Here is a 26,718-nt window from a genome sequence, read left to right as displayed (position 1 = left end):
AGACCCTATTTCCCTACTGATTCCTTCCTCTGTGTTTTCAACTTTCATATTCTATTGATAATCAGTACTTACCAATGTATCTTTTAAAAATTATTATTCTTTTGTGTGATATATCCTTTTTTATTAGATCAATGCGTCTTGATTGCATGTTTGATTAGTTTCAGACTGGGTAAGGTGGTGGAATTGTTTAATTTCTCCCATCACTTGCTTTAGTGGTTGCTCTATTAATTAAGGTATTTGTCTTTTTTATTGGCACACAATTTACATACCATACAATTGAATAGTTCAATCATTCAATCATATCAAGGGGAACTGTACAATCAGCACCACATCTATCTTAGAGCATTCCACCTACCCCACAATGGTGAAGTCGCCTTTAAACCGAGTTGCGCAATCACAATCAGTTTTAGTGCCCCTCCCCACCCCCCTTCATTATTTACTCCAGAAATCCCCTTTCCCTCCCTTTTGCCCACCCCCAACCCTGCATTCCCTGTAACACCTTGTATCAGTTATCATTATACATCCACTCCTCCTGTGCTTCACAGATGGGAAACTCAACAGAAGACAATGAAAAATAAATCATACTAAGGTATAGGATAAGATCATATTAACATAAAGACAAAAATACAATTAATTAATGTGAGGGAGAAAACACAATCCCCCTCCCCCTCCAGCCCCCCCGCCACCCACATCAACATTCAAGAAACCAGAGAAGAAATTTCTGTCATGGAACATCTGAGAGATTTGCACCCAGGACAAATTCAGGTCATGTCTATAGGGAGGCCAACTGGCCAAGTATCAAGTTCTATTTTTCTTTTTATTATTGCGTTCTAAAGGTGCTTTTGATATCCTGAATACATATTCCTTATTAGATTTATGATTTTAAATATTTAAAAAATCTCATTTTAATTTATTGATAAATTTTCATTAAAGCATAAAAGTTTTGAATTTTAAAAAAGCAAGTTTATCTGTTGACTTGACACTCAAATTTTTAAAAGATTGGTACACCTTTAAAAAATATATAGGAAGTGAGTTATAGGAAAACATACATAATTAATTCTACTACAAGTTCACTATGCTATGTATTTCCTTCCTGTTCCATCTCTGCAGACATTGTATTTTATGGAGTTGTAATTATAATGTAAATTATGTATTTTGCCCTTTTCATTTAACATATGACCTATTTTCCATATTTCTATGGATGTTTACAAATTAGTTTTTATTGTTCTTTAATGGGTCATTTAAAAGATATATACTTTAATAAGCCAGTATTTATCTTGAATATTTAAGTTTCCTCTAGTTCTTTTTTTAAAAACTATTTAAATAACATTGCAATTACAATCTTTGTGCATATGTTATTAGCCTTCTGTAAGGTAATTTCCTTAGATAAAATTTTGGAATAGTTTTTCCAAACATGTATTGATTACCAACTGGAGACTAATAATTTTGCTCTTGGAAATCCTGGAGCGAGAACCTGTGTGTAAATGTGGTGTCAAGTTAGCCCATGTAATAGAACAATAGCAGCTTGTATTGTCCCCTGACTGTGGGTCAGGCAATGTGTCAAATGGTTTATGTGCATAACTCTTGCTAATTCTCACATAAATTTTATTGATGAAGAATTCAAGGTCTAGAAAAGTTTGATAACTTGCCCAATATGGCAAAGATGGCATTTGAACGTAGGTCTGAAAGACTCTAGAGTCTCATTGACTCCTAGTCTGGACATAAGTAGTTTTGATGGTGAGATTCACACAGAAACTTACACTGAACTATTTTGTGCAGTGATTCTCTGAATACACATGGCTTATTAATTACTAACACGTTAGGGTTTTTTTTTTGTTTTTATTAAATGGGAACCTCTCTTGAGACTAACTTTCCTCTGTTAATTTAATCATTCATTAATAAATCGTTTTATACTTTTCTTATTAATGAAGTATTTGCCATCCCAAAGGGTCTAGAGAGCACACATAACCAATACAGAAATCACTTCACTCAGTGAGTAAATGCCAAAATGAAAAGCAAGTTAGAAATTTTAATACCCAAATGTAAATGTAAATTTCCTAATGTTTTCAAAGATAACAATCTTAATATTTGGGGGAGTAGGACAATATACATAATAATAGCATTTCTGGTTCAGATATCTAAGTCCTTATATAAGGTCAATTTGGTTAGTAGTGTTTAACTCTTAGAGGCTATTTCACTTTTAGAATTATTAACTATGTTCACATTTGAAATCATTATACACAACATAATTACTTTCATAACCTGAAATGTGAAGAACACAATTAGAAGAATTAATACACCCCCACCCCCAAAAAGAATTAACCCATAAAACTAGGCCTAAAGGGAAATAGTCATTTTGGAATGCTAATAGGTGGGTGGGGGGAATGATTTCCGTCACTTTCACAGATAACAGTTCTCCTTGAAGCACGAACATGCCAGTTCTTTACATAATCTCTTATTCCAGGTTTCTATGTTTGCAGTCTCTCAGCACGTCAGACTGCATACATTCTTCTTGATTTTCATCCAACGGGTTAGACTTTTTCCTTAAGATTAACAAAGTAATTGTGAATGTAATTAATGCCACTGAATTGTACGTTTAAGATAGGAAAAATGGCAAATTTTATGTGTGAGTATACATTTTACCCAATAGCAAGAATCATCTCTTAAAAGATTAATACAGTGACTGAAGGTATTTGTGTGACCTGGAAAGAAGAGTGCCCTTTTTTCAATCTATAGAGTAGCATTCTTTCCTCCAGGGGGTCAGTACCCTCAAGATGAGTCACATGTAACTGTGAGGGTGAAAGGGTATCTTGTTAGCATTAAGCTATCAGGCCAGCTGCCAATTTTCACAATTTACTTATTTTTCAGTTGAGTTTTTTGCCTTAGTAACATTTCAATACATGCTCAATTTATTTCTGTTGCAGCCCCTTGCTGCTTATTGTGGTGGACTGAGAAGAATTTTTCATATTCATGAATATAAATATATTCTTTATCAATTTGAAGAGTTTAGGCCATTTGGTTTCCTTTTTACTGCTCCTCAATCTCTGACAACAGTGGCAGGGAATTAGGGCAGATACATTTAACATTCCTTTTTTTTTTAAATGGTCAATTTATTAAGTTCAACAATGAAAAGTATCAAAAGAATATTATCCTGAAAAAGATTTTTTTATTAGGGGGAAAAAATGGAAATCAACGCCCTGTCAGCCTAGTCACAGATTTTGTGGCAGTCACACCTCTGTGCAGATGGGCCAGTCCTTTGGTCGATGGAGTCACTCTCTAGGCCATCCATTTCCTGGAACAAAGACATCGATCGACTTCCTCATTACTTCCAGCATCCTCCTAGAATATATATCACATGTGTCCCGATTATGATGTTTCAAATAGTTGTTTTCCACTTAATTAAGTTTTCCCTGTTGGTTCCTCTTTCATTCTTTCCTTTAAGTTCCAAGAGTTCTGCATCAAGTTTGGCCTCCCATCTTAAGAATGCTTAATTGTAACAGGTATGCCACGGAATAGTTGCTTTTCAGCCTCTTTTCCTCTCCTACTTTTTATGTACTATTTCATTAAATCTTTCTAGTAAAGATCATTGCCATAACAAGGTTTTCTTCTGTCTGTAATGCTAATAATTTTTAAATGTCTGAAACATCATTATCTGCTAGATTTCTCTGGGAGAATAGAGTGGGGCGCATCATCTGGGGATTTTTCACTGTATGTAAACTTGAGCAGTTTTGTTATTTTCCCCAGCCTCAGATGTCACAGCAGTGGGGAAGCTGGGTGGCGTTTCTGATAATCCTGTGAAGGAGTCAGGGGAGACAGACTTCAGAGCCTCCAGCTCCGTGTGCCGCTCTTTGCCGTCATTGTGATCCTTGTGCCGCCCACGTAAGCCCAGACCCGGAGGCAGTGCCTGGAGAGTCCACAGCAGCTGGCCAGGCCTAACATTCCTTTAAGTGTTATTATGAATAGAAACATTGATCAGCTAAGTAAGGTTTAGTTGCCAGTGAGTAGATGTGGACTCATAGCAACCCTATAGGACAGGGTAGAACTGAGACAGCTCTTTACGGAAGTAGGAAGCCCTGTCTTTCTCCTGCGGAGTGGCTGGTGATTTTGAACTGCTAGACTTGGGGTTAGCAGTCCAACTCATAACCATCACACTACCAGGGCTCCTACTAAAGATGTAAATAGGTAAATTAGCTTAAGTTACCTTTAATCAAAATGATTATTTTATTTTTAGGTTATTAAATGATCCTTTATTGAGTATTTTCTTTTGTGTTTCTTAACTAGCTGGGAATTCCACAGCACCATTGCTGACATCCCTGAAGTCATGAAGTTGGTGGCCATCAACATTGCATCCAATAGACTAAGCAGTCCCCAGGATCTCTTTAATAGTTCTAGAGAGTTTTCAGGCTAAATATCAGTGTTGCATCTAACGAGCAATGGTGACAAGCTTATCAAAAGTGGATTTTTACTGCTCTTAATATTTTTCTGCTTATTTCTGACCCTGGTTGGTTCTTTGAGGACTTTGATGTTCAAGTGAGAAGCAGAAGACATCACCCCAATCTGGGCCTATCTGTTCTGAACGGCCAGTTTCTTTGTAATTCTTAATGATTTCCAGTCACCTGTTGTTGCCTTGTGAATCTCATCACCAACCATTTTTGGAGAGAAACCCAAGGGACCAGAATGGAAGTGGCACTCACTTCCCCACGGTGTACCCCAAACACATGGCTTTGATCTTGCTGGAGTTGAAGTTGGGGGGCATGGCTGAGGTGGCTGGTGCTGGATGAACCTAGATGTGGGACAACTAAATAGAGTTACCCAGAGGCTTCCTCTGAGCTAAAATCTGAAATCTAGTCAAAATGAATTTTGTAAATCTTTTTTGGTCAATGACCCAGAGCTCACCTACCTAACTAGATCTGCTGAATTAATTCTAATATAATGTGTCAGATACTTCAACTGCATTGCCCTCATATCCCCAGAATTGAGAATTTTCATAATGGCAGACCACAAATGGACTATCAAATATAATGTGCAAATGTACATTTGTTCCCTCCAGCTTCCTTCTCCTTCAGACCTATCGAGTGGTTTGAGTAACTGAAGGAAATAAAAAGAGAGGGGAAAGTAAAATCAAAATGGACTTGGAGTCTTTAGTGACAAACAAGTCCATCTCAAATACAATAAAACAAAACCAAAAATGGACATTTGTTTTGGTCTTAAGAATGACTTGTAGAAGCAATTAAATGACTGACCTTCCCTAGTCTGTTTATGCTGCTAGACTACCATACCTCTAGTTTTACTCTCATTTAAGCTCAAGTCCATATTTCCAAGAGAACACAACATATACTTTTAGAAACCCATCTGTTCACTTTTCATTCAATACTTCTAAATCATTCTGTTTTTCCTCATCAGATATAGCACCTTCTTTGGAATTTCTTCAGTCACACTTAGTCATCTCAGTTATTCTTCTCCATCCCCAGTCCCACTCAGCCGTTCATCAAGTTTTGCCACAGAATCTTTTCTTCTCCATCCTTTTTACAACCACCTTCGTTCAAGTCTTCATTGCTCATCGCTTTCTAGCTTGCTTTTCGGCTTATCTTCACTTTAGCCAGAAGTTGAATTCACACCACTTTTATCATTTATCTGTGGAAGGTTATCCCAACAGCTCTTTGTAAAGTTCACTAGCTAACTTCTTAACTTAGGGAGTTAGAGTTAAAAGCCATCAGCTATGATCCGCTGCTACTCTTCTTGCCAACTTGTCATTTATTTACCTGCTGTCTTAACAAAAGGTCATTTTATTATCCCTCCTTCTTAAATGATAACCTCCTAGATGTGAACTTTAATCCAAACCTAGTGCCTTGCTCTTCTGTGACAAACAAGAACCCTGTTGCCTATTTCAGACACCAGGAAGTATTGTAATTTTATCCCAGACTCTCATTTTATTGAGTAATTTCCCAGTTTACATATTTCTTTTGGGTCTCTTCCCTGACTACTGCCATCCTGCCCCTCAACCATTTTGACCTATACAGTTAGTAGCATACTGTTACAATAGAGGCATTTTGTTTTGGTCTTTGCCACTAGAAAAAAATGTATATATAGTTAAGCCAGTCGCTATAGAATCTTTATTTATCATAATGTATCATACTTCTTGTATGCTTTTGAAATATTTATTGATTGAATGAATGAATTAATTCACTAAACACTTATTGAAGACTAATTAGGTGCCAGCCACTGTGATGCATATAGCATTTAAAAGGACAGATACTATTTTTAATTTAAATTTATGATCTGGTGCAGAAGGCAGATACTCATACTAAGCAATAAATGACTGGTTGTGGTAGGCAGTCATCAGTTAATTTATGGTCCTCTAGCTGCCCCTCCCCCAGAAGAATTTACTTCAGAGGACAGGACTGAAACTACAGCTCAGGAAGAGGGACATGTCTGATCAGAGTACGTGGGAGCAAATGAAGGGAGAAGAAGAGAAAGTGGAGCACATCCTGGCCCACCAAACCTTGAGGATATCCCTGTTCAGAGCAGCCAATGCACAGAGAGGACCATATGGCCGGCCCCACTATGAGACATGACATCCCTCACTGACCCATAGCCCTACAGAGGACAACACTGGAGAGACAGTGTGGGAATTGCGCCCGATCTGACCCCACCCCACCAAGGCAAAACAATAAAGGTGTGCAACAGAACAAAAAGGGGAGCAGAGCAAGGAAGTCCTGAGGGAATACCAAAAATAGACTTTGGGACCAGCTGAGGGCACCCCATCAGACTGGACCAGAAAACACTCCTAAAGGTCAACAAACACATCGTGAACTATTTACAGGCTTTTCTTTTTTTGTTATTGTTTTTGTGTTGTTGATGTTGTTTTGTTTTCTTTTGTTGCTTTGTTTTGCTCTGTCTAGTTTTTGTGCATATTATTATTTCTGCAGGTCTATCTAGATAAGATAGGCTGGAAAAAAATCTGGAGGAGAAAACAATGAGACTGACAGTTCATGGGGGACATGGGAGAGGGGGAGGTAGGGGAGAAAGGAAGTGGTGTTAACAAACCTAGGACAAGGGAAAAACAAGTGATCCAAATTGGTGGTGAGGAGGGTGTCAGAGGCCTGGTAGGACTTTATGAAGGGCAATGTAACCAAAATGAATTACTGAAACTCATATGAAGGCTGAGCATGATAGTGGAACAAGAGGAAAGTAAAAGGAAATAGAGGAAAGAACTAGGAGGAAAAGGGCATTTATAGAGGTCTAAATATACACATGTACATATATAAACATATTTATATATGGTGATGGGGAAATAGCTCTATGTACATATATTTATGGTTTAGTATTAAGGTAGCAGATAGACATTGAGCCTCCACTCAGGTACTTCCTCAATGCAAGAACACTTTGTTCTATTAAACTGGCATTCCATGATGCTCACTTTCCTGATATGATCGCTAAAGACAAAGCAGGTGCATAAGCAAATGTGGTGAAGAAAGCTGATGGTGCCTGACTATCAAAAGATATAGCATCTGAAGTCTTAAAGACATGAAGGTAAACAAGCAGCCATCTAGCTGAGAAGCAACAAAGCCCACAAGGAAGAAACACCAGCCTATATGATCACGAGGTGTCGAAGGGATCAGTTATCAGGCATCAGAGAATAAAAAATCATATCTTTGTGAATGAGGGGGAGTGCGAAGTGGGGACCCAAAGCCCATCTGTAGGTAACTGGACCTCCCTTTACAGAAGGGTCATGGGGAGGAGATGAATCAGTCAGGGTGCAGTGTAGCAATGATGAAACGTACAATTTTTCTCTAGTTCTTAATTGCTTCCTCCCCTCACTATCATGATCCCAATTCTACCTTACAAATTGGGCTAGACCAGAGGATATACACTGGTTCAGATAGGAACTGGAAACAGGGAATCCAGGACAGATAAACCCCTCAGGACCAGTGGTTAGAATGGCGATATCAGGAGAGTGGAAGGAAGGTAGGGTAGAAAGGGGGAACCTATTACAAGGATCTATATATGACTCCATCCCTGAGGGACAGACAATATAAAAGTAGGTGAAGGGAGATGTTGGACAGTGTAAGACATGACAAAATATTAATTTGTAAATTATCAAGGGCTGATAAGGTGGGCGGCAGGGAGGGAGGGGAAAAATGAGTAGGTGATACCAAGGGTTCAAGTAGAAAGCAAATGTTTTGAGAATGATGAGGGCAACAAATGCACAAATGTGCTTGACACAATGGATGGATGGATGGAATGTGATAAGAGCTGGATGGGCCCCCAATAAAATGGTTTATAAAATAAACTTATTTAAAATGTAAAAGTATATCTATTTATGGTCCTCGTCATATGTACATGTGTGCTGAACCTCTGGCAGCTCCCTTTCAGTGTACTGCTGCAACTTGCTCTATGATTGTCAGCACAATCAATGCTAATAGAAGCAGCACCCAAGAGATCAGACAATGCATTGCGTTGAGTAAACCTGCTGTACAAGACCTCTTTAAAGTCTGAGGACTAAGATGCACCTGACCCAAGCCATGCTATTTTCAATAGCCTCGTATGCATTTAAAGTTGTACATTGACTAAAGAAGACCAGAGATGTATCAACACATTTGAAGTATGGTGCTGGTGGAGAATATTGAAAGTACCACGATGCCAAAAGAACAAAACCATCTCTCTCAGAAGAAGTACAGCCAGGATGCTTCTTAGGGGCAAGGATGGTTAAGACTTTGTCTCAAGTATTTTGGACATGTCAGTCCATGGAGAAAGACATCGTGCTTGGTAAAGTAGAGGGGCAGGAGACAACATTCATGGATATATGTGGAAGGGTATTTCTATATGTGTATTTCCCTGAGCTACGCATAGATCCATGAATGTGGTGGAGCATACAGGGAACAAAACTGAAAACTTCATGGCTCAGGACCACTCTCATGGGACATCAAGGTCGATTGGTATACTATAGTCCACACAGAAAATGTAATATATCCTGTTTTGATGGATAGCTACTGAAGTCTTAGAAACTTGGAGAGGTCATATAAACATGCAGTTCCCTACACGTTCCAACTCCAGAGCAAAGAAGCATGAAGCAAATGATAAACCTTTGGAAACAATTAGTTCAATGACTAATAGTGCTCGGGACCAAAAGAACTAGATGGTGTTTGCCTAACAACCAGTTGCTGTTAAGAAATCATTGCAGGGGCCTGCAGAGAGTGGAAGAAAAATGTGGAACAACTCACAATCATAAAGAAGGCCAGGCACGCTTGACAAAACGCACAATCATAAAGAAGGCCAGGCACACTTGACAAAGCTCACAATCATAAAGAAGGCCAGGCACACTTGACAAATCTGGGATTGAATTAACCTCCCGGATCAATTTTCAGTGAAACAATAGGTCTATAAGAGGAACAGTAACAATAGGGAGAATGCCTCCTTAGGATAACCAGTCATTTGAGATCCCAAAGACAAAGTTCAGAATGATTAAGAAAGAAGGAATGGAAATGGGGAACACAGGGAGGGGATCATTGATGTGGGCACTGTAATCATGACATGAAATAAAATGTATATGAATTATTGAGTGGAAAATAGATTCCCCCTGAAAACATTCTCTCAATTCACAATATAAATTGAAAGAAAGAAATGAATCACCAGAAGAATAAGAACCCTCATTGATCTTGTCTAGGAATGCCACATCCCGCTCGGGCATAAAATTCCAGATTTTCTGGTTGGACCCACACCCACACCTACACCCAGAATCCATGTGGTAAGGCATTATTTTCCTTCCAGAGGCTGTTGATGAGCACCGGTCCTTGGATCTTTGGGATCAGCAGCAGATGTTAGGCAGGTGATAAGAGGGACTGATGCCAAGTGGCGCAGAGAAGGGCTCACAAAGTAAAAGTGAGGCTCGAATAAAGTTTGTTATGCTGTCAGTGTTTTTTGTAATCCTTGCCCATTTTATCCTTTGTGAATTTTCTGCCTAATTTCATTTTAGTATGGCCCTGGGATAATTCTCCACTTTGGGTACACCTTTCTTCCTTGCCTACCTTTTCTCTACATATCTCTGTTCCTACCACTTTCTGAGAGCACCTTTCCCTCTCCTGTCTGCGTATGTAATCTAACCCCTTTGGGGACCATTTTAAGTAGACTCCTGTTCTGAACCTTTTCTTGAAGATTAAGTGTGTCTGTCTTTGAGTTTGCTTGGTTTTCCCCTAGCATATAATTGTACTTTATATTCTAATTGTTTATACTTTTAAAAGTCTTCCTTATATAATACAGTTATAAACATTTTGAGCAGTAACCATATGTTTAACTTCTGAGTGTGTAATAATTATGACTTATAAGGTAATGTCTTTGCTCTACCCTTTTTATTCTATTTGAATCTGACTTTCTTATTTCTTCTTGAATTTCTGGTTTCTTAAACTTTCCTTTTCATCATTTTACTCCAAGTTTTGTTATTCTCTCCCTCTTTACCAATTCCCGTAATCTATGTATTATATACATACTACCACATTTTCATATGGAACAAGAGACAATTGTACAAACAGCAAGAGTGAATTTTGCGTGGTATAAAATCAGGAAAGGTGTGCATCAGGGTTGTAACCTTTCCTCATACTAATTGTATGCTGATTAAGCAATCTGAGGAGCTACACTAACTGAGGAGCTAGTACACTTGAAGCACTTGCTGACCAAGATCAAGGCCTGCAGCCTTACAATTCAGTGTAAAGAAAACCAAAATCCTCACATATGGACCACTAGGCAACATCATGATAAACAAAACATTAGTTGTCAAGAACTCCCTTTTGCTTGAATCCACAATCAATGCTCATGGAAGCAACAGTCAAGAAGTCAAAGGACGCATGGCATTGGACAAGTCTACTGCACTTGATCTCTTTAAAGTACTGAAACACAAGGATGTCACTTTAAAGTTGTGCCCAACTCAAGCTACGGTATTCTTAGTCTCCTCACATCCATATGAAAGTTGTACAATGAACAAGAAAGTCACAAGAATAATTAATACATTCGAATTATAGCGAGCAATATTGAATGTTAATACTATTCAAAGTACTATCTACTGCCAGAAGAACAAAAATATTTGTCTAAGAAATGCACCTTTCCTGCTTCACAGTTACAGGTTTTTCATCCTGAAGTTATTTTAGGTAAATATCTAGGAGTAGAAATTTTAAGTCATCAGGTAAGGTGTATGTGTAGTCTTTAAGAAACTGCCTGGAGGGCAGTGAATGTACAAATGTGCTTTACACAGCGGTTGTATGTATGGATTGTGATAAGAGTTGTATGAGCCCCTAATAAAATGATTAAAAAAAAAAAAGAAACTGAAGTTTTCCCAAAGATGATGTTATCCTTTTTATGGCCACCAAAACTGCTCGTGCTCCATATCTTGAACATTATATGATGTCACTCTTCCATTTCAACTTTAGCTCTTCTCATGAGTGCGTAATCGTCTCTGGCTGGGGTTTCATTTGCATTCCAATACTTACTATGCTAAGTATCTTTTCCTTTTTAATGTTGTTCTTTCATCTTTCCTGCCTTCCTCTTGGTTATCTACTCTCAGACGTCCATTTAACTGCCTATCTGTAAGCTATTTCTCTTTATACTATTTATTTAGTAGTTAATCTATGGATTCTAATATATTATTTAACTTTTGCTAGTTTTTTAGTTAATGTTACCAATCTATATTAAATATAAAGCTTTGCAATTGTATAGATCTACTTATCAAATGCCCTATATGATAGTTATACTTTGTATTATTTCTAAATATGTAATGTACTCTAAAATATGTTAACATTTGCTTTTAACATTCATGTGTATTTCAAGGGAACTAAGAGTAAAAAGTTTGTTTACTCACATATTATCAGTTGTGTTAGTCTGGGTACATTAGAGAAACAAATCCACAGAAACTCATATGTATAAGACAGAGTTTTATATAAAGGGTAAGTGCACATCAAGAAAACATCCCAACTCAGTGCTGCCCAAGGCCACAAGTCCAACATTAACCCATATGTCCAACACCAATCCACAAAGTCCTCCTCCATCTCACAAAACACACACAGTAATGCTGACTGCAGGAGGAAAGCCGAATCAGTGAATATGTAAACATCTCAGCGCTGGCAGGGGTCTCCACATGGCTGCTCCAGCATCCAGGGCTGCATTGGGGTAAGTCCATGAGGCTTCTCCTTGGGGATGTCTTGCAGGAAGTGAGCCTTACCAGCTAAAGCAGGGAACTGGCTAAGGCAGCTTCACCCTGGTCCGACTATCACAAAGCAAGAGACCCGGGTACTAGAAAGGCAAGGTTCATCGAGCCATTTATCTCTCCGCCCTTCAATGAACCTCACATGTGTTTATCAGCCAGGTTGGTACAATAAACTTTAATTACCTCACCAGTACTTATCATTTTTCCCAAAGTTCCAAATTTCCACTCAGCCTGAAAAAATCTACCTTTGGAAATTCTTACAGTGTCATCACAACAAAGTCACTTAACTTTTCATTTATTTAAAATACCTTTTATCATTCTTAAGTCATATTTTCTTATTTTATTTTATTTTTTATTTTTTTGGGTTTTATTTTTGTTGAATTTTTTTTTAATTTTAACAATTTATTAGGGGCTCATACAATTCTTATCACAGTTCATACATATACATACATCAATTGTATAAAGCACATCTGTACAGTCCCTGCCCTAATAATTTTTTTCTCCTCTTTTCTTTTTTTACATTTTATTAGGGACCCATACAACTCTTATCACCATCCATACATATACATACATCAATTGTATAAAGCACATCCATACATTCCCTGCCCCAATCATTCTCAAAGCATTTGCTCTCCACTTAAGCCCTTTGCATCAGGTCCTCTTTTTTTTTCCCCTCCCTCCCCTTTCCCCCCTCCCTCATGTGCCCTTGGTAATTTATACCTCGTTATTTTGTCATATCTTACCCTATCCGGAGTCTCCCTTCCCCCCTTCTCTGCTGTCCCTCTCCCAGGGAAGAGGTCACATGTGGATCCTTGTAATCAGTTCCCCCCTTCCAACCCACTCACCCTCCACTCTCCCAGCATCGCCCCTCACACCCTTGGTCCTGAAGGTATCATCCACCCTGGATTCCCTGTACCTCCAGCCCTCATATGTACCAGTGTACAGCCTCTGCCCTATCCAGTCCTGCAAGGTAGAATTCAGATCATGGTAGTTGGGGGGAGGAAGCATCCAGGATCTGGGGGAAAGCTGTGTTCTTCATCGGTACTACCTCACACCCTAATTAACCCATCTCCTCTCCTAAACCCCTCTATGAGGGGATCTCCATTGGCCGACACTTGGGCCTTGGGTCTCCACTCTGCACTTCCCCCTTCATTTAATATGGTATATATATACATATACATATACACATATATACACACACTTATATCGTTGTTGTTTTTTTTTTTTTTTTGCATGATGCCTTATACCTGGTCCCTTGGCACCTCGTGATCGCACTGGCCGGTGTGCTTCTTCCATGTGGGCTTTTTTGCTTCTGGGCTAGATGGCCGCTTGTTCACCTTCAAGCCTTTAAGACCCCAGACACTATCTCTTTTGATAGCCGGGCACCATCAGCTTTCTTCACCACATTTGCTTATGCACCCATTTGTCTTCAACGATCCTATCATGGAGGTGTGCAGTCAATGATATGATTTTTTGTTCTTTGATGCCTGGTAACTGATCCCTTTGGGACCACTCGATCACACAGGCTGGTGTGTTCTTCCATGTGGACTTTGTTGCTTCTGAGCTAGATGCCCGCTTGTTTATCTTCAAGCCTTTAAGACACCAGTCACTATCTCTTTTGATAGCCGGGCACCATCAGCTTTCTTCACCACATTTACTTGTTCACCCACTTTGGCTCCAGCCGTTGTGTTGGGAGAGTGAGCATCATAGAGTTCCAACTTAATAAAAGAAGGTATTCATGCATTGAGGGAGTGTTTGAGTAGAGGCCCAAGGTCCTTCCGCCACCTTAATACTTGACCTATAAATATAGACACATAGATCTATTTCCCCATCTTCCTATATATATTTGCATGTACATGTCTTTGTCTAGACTTCCATGAATGCCCTTTGACTCCTAGCTCTTTCCTCCATCTCCCTTGACTTTCCTCCTGCCCTACTACCATGCTTCATTGCCACCTGGGCTAGAGTATACCTCTTCTCTAAGCAACCTTACCCTTGATCATTTCCCACCAGGCCTGCCACTCCCCCTTCTCTACCATTTGGGGTCCCATGTTTTTCCCTTGTCCCTGGGTTTGTTAACACCACTTCCTTACCCCCCCTACCCCCCCACCCCAAGTCCCCCCGGAACTGTCGGTCCCGTTGTTTTTCCTCCAGATAGTTCATCCAGCCTGTCCTATTCAGACAGACCTGTGGAGTCACTAACATGCACGAAAACAAGACAGAGGAAAACAAAGCAACAGTATACAACCAGACAACACAACAACAAAAACAAACCACTGACAAAGAACAGAACAAAACAGTTCACAAGAGAAAAGCTTGTAGTTAGTTCAGGGATCGTTTGCTGGCCCTTAGGAGCGTTTTCCAGTCCAGTCTGTTGGGGCACCACGCCCTGGCCCCAAAGTCCACTTTCAGCATTCCCTGGGGACCTTGCCACTCCATTCCCTTGCTGTTCCGCTGCACTCCCCCAGTGATTTGCCTTGGTGTGGTGGGATCAGGTCAGGTGCAATTCCCACACTGTGTCTCCGGTGCTGTCCCCTGTATCGCCCTTAGTCACTGAGGGGCATCATGTCTCATAGTAGGGCCAGCCATGTTGTTCTCTCTGTGGAATGGCTGCTCCATATTTTCTTTTTTTAATTAAATACTTTTATTGGGGGATCTTACATCTCTTATCACAATCCATACATTCATCCATTGTGTCAAGCACATTTGTACATATATTGCCATCATCATTTTTAAAGCATTTTCTTTCTACTTGAACCCTTGATATCAGCTCCTCATTTTCCCCTCCCTCTCTTCCCCCTTCCCTCCCTCATGAGCCCTTGATAATTTACATCTTTCACCCACTTTTCTGTTGTTCCCTCCCCATTGGAGGGGGTTATATGTTGATCCTTGTGATCAGTTCCCCTTCTCTCCCCACACCTTCCCCTTATCCTCCTGGTATCTCTATTCTCATTGTTGACCATGAGGGGTTTATCTATCCTGAATTCCCTGTGTTGGGGGCTCTTATCTGTAGTAGTATACATGTTCTGGTCCAATCTGATTTGTAAGGTAGAATTGAGGTCATGGTAGTGGGGGGGAGGGGAAGCATTAAAGAACTGGAGAAAAATTGTAAGTTTCATCAATGCTTTACTTCACCCTGACTGGCTCATCTCTTCCTTGTTACCCTTCTGTAAAGGGATGTCCAATTGTCTACAGATGAGCTTTGGGTCTCCATTCCATACTCTCCCTTGTTCACATTGATATGATTTTTTGTTCTGGGTCTTTGATGCCTGATACCTGATCTCGTCAACACCTCATGATCACACAGGCTGGTGTACTTCTTCCATGTGGGCTTTGTTGCTTCTCAGCTAGATGGTTGCTTGTTTGTCTTTAAGCCTTTAAGACCCCAGTCACTATCTCTTTTGATAGCCAGGCACCATCAGCTTTCCTCACCACATTTGCTTACGTGCCCATTTTGTCTTCAGTGATCATGTCGGGAAGGTGAGCATCACAGAATGCCAGATTGTTAGAACAAAGTGTTCTTCTGTTGAGTACTTGAATCAAGGTCCAATGTCCATCTGCTACTTTAATTTTTAATATACAGATATAAGTATGTAGATATATTTCCATATCAATATATATAAATATATTTACATATGTACATGCCTATATTTAGACCTCCAAGTCCTTTGCCTCCAAGTTTTCCTCTATTTCCTCTTACTTTCCTTTGCCTCCAAGTTTCCCTCTATTTCCTCTTACTTTCCTCTTGTCCCACCATCATTTTCAGCCTTCATTTGGGTTTAGTAAATTCCTTGCTGTTACTTTACCCTTGATTAAGCCCCACTAGGTATCATACACCCTTCTCTCCATTGATTTTAGTTTACTTATTGTTCCCTTGGGCCTGGGTTGGTTGACATCCCCCCTCTATCCTCCCCCCTCCTAAAACTGACAGTCCCGTTGTTTTCGTCGCTGAGTTGTTTATCCCACCTCTTTTTTAGATAGACATGCAGAGACATTAATAAGCACAAAAACCAGGCAAAGCCAAACAAAACTACAAAGGGAGACAAAACCACAATAAAGCCTCCAAAGTAAAATAACAACAATAAAAAGAAAGTTAAGGCTTAAGTCATATTTTCAATGGATATAGAATGGTGGGTTAATGCCAATTCTCTTCCCATCATTTTAAAGATGATTTCTCGTTGTTTTCTGGCCTGCAGTTGTTTCTTTAAATCCCCCTCCCCTTTAATTTTTTCTGATGGAAGTTCAGTAGTCAGTTGAAATGTGTCATTTTTTTCCTGAAAGCTGCTAATAACTTATCATACTTTGTTTTCCTTGGTTGGACCATGATGTGTATAGGTCTGGTTGTATAGTCATCCTACATGGGATTCACTTTTGAATCTGAAATTTTATGTCTTACAGAAAATTTGAGACATTTTGGTCATCATTTATTTCAATATTTTTCTTTCTGATCTCTAATTAGATGTATGCTATATCTTTTACTAGGGAACTCTGAGACCTTAGTGGGTTCCTAATCAAAAGGGACTGGTTCAAATCCACCAGCTACTCCATGGGCGAAAGATGAGGCTGTCTGTCTCTGTAAAGATTTACCGCTTCAGAAACCCTAAGTAGTAATTTTACCTATCTTGTGTGGTCACTGTGGGTTGGAGCTGACTTCATGTCGTTGGATTTTGCTTTGGTCACCTTTAGCTGTATCCCAGCAGCCACTGAGACTCTGGTTCTTGTGTCTGCCAGCTTCCTTCTTTTCTCCGTTTCAGTTTAAAAATGTATCGATCTATCCATGAATTCACTCTGTGTTATCTCCAATCTCTAGTTAAGCACACCTAGTGCATTATCTCAGCTTTTGTCTTTCTCTTCTATAATGTCCCTTTTTTAGGTCTTGTTTCTCTGCGAATATCTCTTATTTTTCATACATTATGACTGTATTTTCTTTTATGTCCTTGAGCATTGTTTCAAGGACTGCTTTAAAGTCCTTGTGTGCTAATTCCAACAACTGAGTCATCTTACTTAGTGTTGGTCTCCTTTGTTTGTTTTGTTTTGCTCTTTTATATAGGTCTTGTTTTCCTGTGTCTTCATAACCCTACTAATTTTGGACATTGTGAATTATATGTTGTAGAGACTTTGGGTTCTTTTGTGGTCTCTGAAGAATATTACTTCTTTTAGCAAGCAGTTAACTTGTCTTCACTCTCTTCTGTGGTTGCAGACAAAGAAATCTCTAATTCTTGGAAACTTAGCTGGTTTATTTGCATTCTTCCACTTAATGTATTCAGGCACCAGACAGAAATTTGGGCAAAGTGTATATGTAGAGGCTACCTTTCCTGCCACAACCCCTCTTACTTTCTAATTTACAGTTATCACTGTTGGTCCTTTAAAACAGTAAAAGTGAGAATTTACAATCTGAGTTTTAGCTGACCAGCCCTAAGACGGTGCCAGCCCTGAGACAAAAAGACAAAAGAAACAGAAACCTCAGCCTGGGCTGTTCCTTTCTCCTCTCCTATTTATGTTTCTGTTGCTCTCAAGGAGCCCTGGGGCACAGTGGGATAAACCAAGTTGGCAGTTCAAAGTCATTCCAAGAGAGAAAGATGAGGCTGTCTACTCTGGTGGGGTCTACAGTCTCAGAAACCCTAAAGAACAATTCTACTTTGTCTGAATTAGAATTGACTCAATAACAGTGGGGTTGGTGTTTGGTTTGGATTTGTTGTTCTTCAGTACATTTGGGTAGTTTTTCTTCTCCTAAAAAAACTGTGCAGAATTTACTATTTTATGCTGCTGTGTCTTACTGCGATTCCTGTTTACTTAACTACTTAACATTTATTATTAATTGTTAAACTGAAAAGATGATGCATGTATTAAAAATTAAATTGTAAAGATGGACTTATACTAAATGGCAGCCATTCTGCAGTTTACCTTTATCTAGTATCATTCTAACCCACCCACTCTTCAGAAGCAACCATGGCTGACTGTCCTATCTTCCCAGCCCATGTTCCAGAACTGAGTTGAGGCATTACAAGTCTCCTTGACTTCCTTTGAGCAATCACCAGAATGGCCTTTGGCATCCCTTAATTCCACCAACAGTCTCTTCAAGACAACGGGCGTTTACTATTAGGCACCTTAACACTCTTCCAGTTTTAAACTATACCTTAGAGCAGCACTGTACTGTTCTGGTACCAGATTCTATCTTACCACCTAATGGTGCTAGAACAGCAGTATTGTGAGTGCATGACGTTATCCAACAGAAGGCTTGCCTTGTCTCCTTCTCCTTCTCCTTCTGACTTCTGTGGGCCCAGCATTCCTTGGAGATATCCACTGTCTTTTATCTGTGGAAAGATAAAAGTGATGCAGGCCACTTCTCAGGGCAACTTCCTCTGTACAGGATCAGGTCTGTGATCTGACTAAAGGCATTGCCTCTCACCCTATTCCCTTACATCAGATAAGTGTTGATCACATCATGGAGGGTGATCACTTCGTTATATAACTGTCAAGCCTGTGAATGTCATAACCCTACCAAATTGGCTCATCTTTGAGGGAACACAATTCAATCCATAACACCTCCTTGACAAAGTCAGTCAATTCATTATTATTTATATAAAAGAAACATAAAAGAATTTAAACTACATTCAATACATTTACAGTAGAAAAAAATAAACGTTAAATCAAGACCACTTTTCAATATGGTTTTATTCTAGACCCCATAAATGTTCAAAGAAGAAGCTCTCGTTGCGATGTAGGGTAAGCTATCTTCAAGGTCAGTGGCTTAAATCAACCAGCTGCTCCGTAATGTTTTATAGCCTAGGATACCCATTACTGGCTTGCTATGAGTTGAAACTGACTCCATGGCAGTAGTTTTAAATGCTAAAACTAGTAACTTTTTACTGTAGTGGTCCACGCATCAAGTTTTGGGGTTTAAAAACACTGTTCCTTCACCATGAAAAAGTCTTATTAGGAAACCACGTAGGTTAAGAAAGATGCATCTAGTCTAATGATACTCTATGATGTCAAAAGGTGTGATACATTTATTAAGCAATGTGATAATTAGTACTCGGTTTCCATATCCTGGAATGCAAGACGTCTTTTTGCAAGGGAAGGGGGAGATCAGGGTGTCTTCTCTTCCACAGTGCCCTAAGCATCTTTCTGTCCTTGAGAACACCACCACTCATACTGCTTTCAGCAAAACATGGGTAGCTTTTCAAATCTTACGTTCCAATGTTAAGTCAGATTCTGCTAAATTTAGGGGATCTAAGACACTAGAATTAGGAAAGTTCTCTTGGTTTGGTTTGTTTCTTTACTAAGAAATTGTTTTCTGTTTGTAATGTTGAAAATTTTAGTCTGCTAAGAATTTCATTTGTGTTTCTGGTCACTAACAGTAAGTGTTACAAAGTGAATGGGGCTATTATAGTGAAATAATCGTAAAGAAATGAAGTAATCATGAATACGCCCCTCACCCTAGAAGAATTTACTTGAGAGGACAGCACTGAAGCTGCAGCTCAGAGAGGGACATGTCTGATCAGAGCACACAGGACCAAATGAAGGGAGAGGAGGAGAGAGTGGAACATATCCTGGCCCACCAAGCCCTGAGGACGATTTCCCGGCTCAGAACAGCCAATGCACAGAGAGGACCATATGAGATACGATGTCCTTCACTGACCCATGGCCCTATGGGAGACAACACTGGAGACACAGTGTCAGGACTGTGCATGGTGTGACCCCACCACACCGAGGCAAAACACTAAGGTGCAGCAGAGCAGCAAGGTGGGGAGGGCGGGTGTCCGGGGAACACAGCAGGGAGGTCTTGAGGGAGTGAGTGCCAAGTGTCTTTAGGGCCAGGGCATGGCATACCGTCGGACCCAACTGGAAATCACTCCTAGAGGTTGACAAACAGACCTTGAATTATTTACAGGTTTTTCTTTTGTTTTTAGTTTTTTGATCATTTTTGTTGTTGTCATTGTTTTCTTTTGTCACTTTGTTTTGCTATGTATGTCTTGTTTTTTGTGCATATTATTATCTCTGCAGGCCTATCTAAATAAGATATGCTGGATGAACAGTTTGGAGGAGAAAACAACGGGACCGATGGTGCCAGGGGGACCTGGGAGAGTGGGGGCAGGTGGGGGAAAGGAAGTGGTGTTGACTAACCCAGGGACAAGGGAACAACAAGTGATCCAAAATCAGTGGCAAGGAGGGTGCAAGAGGTCTGGTAGGGATTGATGAAGGGCAATAATACGCCAGTATTATATATATAAAATCCACCGGTATTATGGCACATTAATGATGAACTATAAGCCAAGCACTTAACATAGTGCCTGACCTATGGCTAATGTTGAGTTTGATAGAGATTTAAAGTATATCATGTTTTTCAACTCTAAACCAAAAATAAAGTTGCTAGGTACATTTTAAAAATGACATCAACCACCACCACCACCACCACCACCACCACCACCACCAAAAAAAAAAGAAAAAAAAAATGACATCAATTAGGGACTTTCAATTGTGCTTATTTTTTATACTTTCTGCTAATACAAAATAGGAAATGTAAAGATAATTCATTCTAGTGATTTTTTAATCATTAAAGATGTTGCTTTTGACATTGATGTGTGCAAATATGGTTAAAACAAGATGACTTGTTCATAGCAAGGAGAAAGAATTGTTATGTTAATTGGCCCAGGTAAGTGCCATCGGACATGTCATGAGAGGCAAAGAGAAATAACAATTACCGAGTATTTATCAAGGGCAAGATATTCTTTATCTCATTTAACTCCTTTGGTGCTTGCTTCGGCAGCACATATACTAAAATTGGAACAATACAGAGAAGATTAGCATGGCCCCTGCGCAACGATGATACGCAAATTCGTGAAGCGTTCCATATTTAAAAAAAACTCCTTTGAAGTGAGAAGTATCTTAGTTTTGCAAATAAGTAGAAAAGTGCATGGAACTAAAATAATGTTCTTAATATGATTAGAAAAATAGCAAGTATTGGTGAGAATTCAGAGAAATTGGATCATGCACTTTGCTGTGGAGATGTAGAATGATGTAGCTGCTACTGAAAACAGTGGGGCCCTTCCTCAGAGAGTTAGATATAGAATTGCTATATAACCAGCGATTCCAGTCCTTGGTGTGTCCCCGGAGAAACGAAAGCAGTGTCTGAAACAGATGCCTACATGAGGATGTTTACTGCAGCATCTTATACAATAACCAAAACACAGGGCAAAGACTCAACCAAGCAAGTGTCCATCAGCGAATGATTAGATAAACCACATAAATAGATAAATATCACATTTTGTTCATCCATAGATGAATTTATTAATTCATAAAGAGAAATGAAGTTATGAGGCATGCTATGGCATGGATTAACCTAGAAACATGCCAAGTGAAATAAATTAGGCACAAAGGGCAAACATTGTGTGATTCCTTTGTATGGAATATGTAGGGAAGGCAAATACATAGAGACCAAAGTTATCAGGGACAGGTGGGAGAGGCAAAGGGGGGGTGGGTGGATGTTACTTAAGGCTCACAGAGTTTTTAAGGATAATTAAAACCAAAAATATGTCCTGTACCGTCTTCAGGATCGTTAGCACGTTTGGGTTCCTTGCTGTGAGTGTTGTGCCGTCCTTTTCAATCGAGGAGGCTCATTTTCCAGCACTGTATTGGACAATGTTCTGTTAGGATCATCAGGGGCTTCACTGGTTCATTTTCAGAAGCAGATCACTGGGCCTTTTCCCATAGTTTCTCCTGGTCTGGAAGTTCTGCTGAAACCTGTTCATCATGGTGACACCACTGGTGTGGCGTAACTTCTAAAATCGTAAACAACACAGAAGCCACTACAACACAATAAACGGACACACAGGTGGTAGATTGCCTGTTAGCCTATTTCCACTTTTTGTTTGCTGTTTCCACATATTTGCTGAACATTTCAGATAATTTTTTAAAATAATAGTTTTATTGCAGATAATTTTTCCATAGACTTTATTGCATGCTGGATTTAACTACATTCCTATCTCATTTAATATGTTTTTTTAAAAAAATTGGGAGTGAATACATTTATCTTTCCATAGTTCAATCACATCAAGTAATATTGTAGAATTGTTTCCACAATCAGTTTCTAACCATTTTTTTCCTTCCTGGACTCCTTGAAATCATCTCTATTTTACTTTTCCCATCCTCCCCACCCCCCCACCCAAGCCTTGTTCTTCTTGTTATCCCTATAGATTCATCAATCTTGGGTCTCATATACCGAAAAACAGAAGAACATATAACACAAATTCAAGAGGGTCACCTCAATGACATGAATTTGTATACACCATATTTCCTACAAAATAGCAGTTAGTTTTAGACCAACATATGTTGTCCAGTAAAATATAAAATGTGAACCACAAATGCAAGCTACATATGTAATTTAAAATTTACAAATAGTGACAGTAAAACAAGAGAAAATGGTACCCCTAATGTAGTGATAGATTTAATTCAGTCCAATATATAAAAGATACTATCATTTGCACATGTAGTTAATGTAAAAAATAACTCATGAAATATTTTACATTTCTTTATACTAAGTCTTTGAAATCTAGGGTGTACTTTGCACTTACAACATTACAACATACGTCAGTTTAGAGTCCCCACATTTCAAGGGCTGCAGGTGACTAGGAGTCACTACTGTATTGGACAGCACAAATCTAGAGGCATCGTCAGACATGTTTTTGCCATTAGCTGTTTATAGGTGGTGCTGTGTATTTTGTGCTACATTGCAACGGGAGGTACCTATATCTGTTTATTTTCTGATGTTAGAATTGATCATTCTTGTTCAAATGTCACGTGCTTTACATGTCTGGCTTTATTTACTTTCCTATATTGTGGGATATATTTTGTTTGAACCATAAATAGCTAATATTGTTTTAACCTATACGCTACCTTTTAGAAGGACTCACTGCCACGGAGTCAATTCTATTTCATAGTGACCCTGTAAGAAAGTAACACTTCTCAGCAGAGTTCTGAAACTAAATCTTTGTCAGAGTAGATAGATAGCCTCATCTTCCTCCCACCGAGTGGATGAATGGTAGCCCACCAACAGAGCTCCTCTTTATAAAGCAAGTGGGATACAAATCATGTAAAAGAATCTCTCCTTCCCTTCAATGGTGCCTAATGGGGGTCCTATTGCTGGTGTTAAGTGCGGTGGAGCCCATTCTGACTCACAGCAAGCCTGTGAGATGGGGTGGAACAGCCCTGTAGGGTGTTTTCAGACTGTGGTTATTAGCCACGTTTTTCCTCCAGTGGAGCCGCTGGATGGATTTGAATATCTGCTCTTTCAGTTAGCAGTTAAGTGCTTACCCTTTGCACCACTGGGCCTCCTTTATATGGCTGTAATCATATTAATTGTGATGTAGTAGTGAGAGATGACACATATTTTTATATCACTGCATGTAAGGTATGATGTTCATTATTACCTTCAACTTATTTTATACATTTTTTTCCTTCCCAAAGAAAACTCAGATTCTTTAATGTGAGGGACTATCTTTTTTATTTATATGCCTCTATCCACTTTTTGTCAAGCTTCAGGCCCATGAGCATCTCCTGCTTATCCAAGATATTTTTATCCTGGCAAGTTTACTAAATGGGATCTTTTGACCTTCTTTCTTATAAATATTTTTACCTTGGAAGTTCTCTTACCATCACAGAAAAACTGTATGCATGGTGGAGGAAGCGCTGCATTTCAGTGGACTTAGTGGGACTTCCATGTTTGTGGAAAGACCCTAAGGTGCCTTTCTAAGCCACTTGCTTCTTGGTATATCCAGATAGTTCCTTATCCCAATGAAAGCAGCCAAAGGAGACGACTGTAATGAGCTAACTCTCTAATTCTTGCCAGGATAGTAGAGGTTGTTCACTATGAACACAGTCTGCTGCCAGCAGTAGAGTTGGAACATCGTGTTTATTTTTGAGAGGATTTTAGTATGAGCAATGTGGTTTAAAGATTAAATGGGAGAATATTGTCTATTGATAAACCTGATGAAGTCATTCCTTTCAGGAGAAAAAATTACTAAGTTATAGAGAGGCATTCACATCAGAAGCACTGACTATCATACTAAACATAGAAATCGAAAATTCTGTCTACATTTCATCTATAAGAATTATAGCAAAAAATAAAGAATTATAGCTTTCTTTTTGCCCTTTTGAACAGTGGACAGATGTACTGGAGGCAACCTAGTTTGGTGTGATAAGCAACAGATTGGAATGTAGAATAGAACTGGATGTACAATCCCGAACGTCCAATTCAGTGTGTATTTTACTATATACAGGGAACTCTGAGAGGCATCCTGTTAGGGAGGTTGAGATGATTGTAAGAATAAGAAGTAATCTCTTAAATGATGTAAAACCTAGTAGAGGAAATAGATGACTAAATAATCAATAGAAGATGAAACAAACGTTTTAAACAGAATTTCCAGTAAGGTGCTGTAAAGTAGCATAGGAAGGAACAATTAATATTGATTAGGGAATTCAAAAATATTAAGAATATGACACGAGTTTGTTCTATACAAGGAGTAGTAGTATTTTGATGGCTGTAAGATGATGGGAATAGGAGAGTGATGATCGCATTTCAAGGGACTAGTAAATATGCTAATGCTTCAATTTTGTGTAAGGATAAAGGAAAATGTGAAGTCAAACTATTTGGGTGCTTAACCATTATTATGTACCAATGGGAGTAACTGAACATTTCTGCAATGTTTCCATGTGCATATTTGAGACAACAACAGCTAGTAGGAGATATTACTATTATCCCCAATGCATACATACTCCTGAATGATGTAGTGGCAAGATCTGGATTTGAAATCTCTCGCTAAAAAGTTACGTTACCTTGGACAAGTTACTTCTTATAACTGAGGTTCAGTTTTCTCATCTGTAAGATGCAGATAATATGAGGAGACTTCAAAATAAAACATAGAGACTTTATTTTTCAACATAAGCTCTATCAGAGTCAAGACGCTTTTTCTACTTAAAAGATTATTTTATTGGGGGCTCTTACAGCTCTTATAACAATCCATACATCAATTGTATTAAGCATATTTGTACATATGTTGCCATCATTATTTCTAAACATTTACATTCTGTTTTAGCCCTTGGTATCAGCTCCTCTTTTTACCCTCCTTTCACCCCTCTCACTCTCATGACCCCTTGATAAATTATAAATTATTATTAATTTCATATCTTACACTGACTGCTGTCTTTCTTCCTTCATGGTTTCTTACCCCTTTCTCTCCCCACCTGTCCCCTTCCTCTCCCTACCTTCCCCGACTCTCCTGGTATCACTACTCCCATTTCGGTACCTGAGTGGTTTATATGACCTGGATTCCATGTGTTGTGCGCTCTTATCTGTACCTGTGTGCATGCTCCAGCCTACCTGGTAGTGAAAAGCAGGACTGGGGTCATGATAGTGGGGGGTTAGTGGAAGCCTTAAGGAACCAGAGGAATATTGGGTGTTTCATTGGTGCTATAGCTAACCCTGGTTGACTCATCCCTTCCCTGTAACCTCTCTGTGAGGGGATTTCCCATTACCTACAGATGGATTTTGGGTCTCTGCTCTGATCCCCCCTAGTTCTCAACAATATGTTTGTTTATTTATTTGTTTTGGGTCTTCTGATGCCTGTTACGTGATCCCTTGGACACCTCATGATCTCACAGACAGGTGTTCTTCTTCCATGTGTGCTTTGTTGCTTCTCAGCTAGATGGCCACTTGTTTATCTTCAGGCCTTTAAGACCCCAGATGCTATATCTTTTGATAGCCGGGCACCATCAGCTTTCTTGGCCACATTTACTTGTGCACCCATTTTAAGACACTTTTGTAAGTGATGATATGAGCCATTTAGTCCATCCCTACAGAACTGAGGATGCTGGCACATTTAACCATGTCAATGCAGTCTTTTTCAATTCTAATTGAAGAAACCTGGATGCCTTTTAAAGGTATCTTAAAATGAGTAAACAAAAAGAAGTCAGAAAGAGCCAAAGTGGAACTGTAAGCTGCATGCGTTAAGACCTCCTGTCAACACTCTCACAAAATTGGTCTTGTTTGGTGAGAGGGATGAGTAGGAGCATCGTGGTGGAGAAGGACTCCCTGGTAAAGTTTTCTTGGGTGTTTTCTGCTAACGCTTTTACTGACTTTCTCAAAGCACAAATAGTAAGCAGACGTTATTGTTTTTTGGCTCTTCAGAAAGCCAACAAGCAGAAAGCCTTGAGCACTCGACAGAACTGTTGCCATGCTCCTTGCTCTTGACTGGTCTGCTTTTGCTTTGACCAGACCACCTCTTGCTTTGATTGTGCTTTTCTTCACAGTTCATGCTGGCCAAGCTGCAGTTCATCTCCTGTAACACTTCTTCCAAATGATGCTTTAAGGTCTTGACCACTCTTGTTTAGAATCCCCATTCAAGGCTCTTCTTTTCACTACTGCTGATCTGAGTGTGGCAGTTTTGACACCCATCGTCGAGCAGACTGTTTGTTCACATTTTCCAGTCAAAATTACAATACAATTGAGACGTCTGTGGTATGGACTG

The 26,718-nt window shown here is 39.3% G+C and overlaps 1 protein-coding gene, 1 non-coding gene and 1 pseudogene across 2 annotated transcripts in view; 2 read left to right on the top strand and 1 right to left on the bottom strand.

Annotated features, from left to right (window-relative positions):
- The window catches only part of PPM1E (protein phosphatase, Mg2+/Mn2+ dependent 1E), a 211,448-nt gene that overhangs the window by 35,606 nt on the left and 149,124 nt on the right, over positions 1-26,718 (top strand). The window lies entirely within an intron of this gene.
- On the bottom strand, positions 3,206-4,756 carry LOC142460230 (RWD domain-containing protein 1 pseudogene; annotated as a pseudogene).
- LOC142460386 (U6 spliceosomal RNA) lies at positions 20,948-21,054 on the top strand. Its single transcript, XR_012786598.1, has one exon. It is a non-coding gene; the product is annotated as a U6 spliceosomal RNA (small nuclear RNA).

The sequence above is a fragment of the Tenrec ecaudatus genome, chromosome 10 (assembly GCF_050624435.1).
Source record: "Tenrec ecaudatus isolate mTenEca1 chromosome 10, mTenEca1.hap1, whole genome shotgun sequence".
Lineage (NCBI taxonomy): Eukaryota > Metazoa > Chordata > Mammalia > Afrosoricida > Tenrecidae > Tenrec > Tenrec ecaudatus.
The sequence above is the reverse complement of the archived record's forward strand: the minus strand, read 5'-3'. Positions and strand labels throughout refer to the sequence as shown.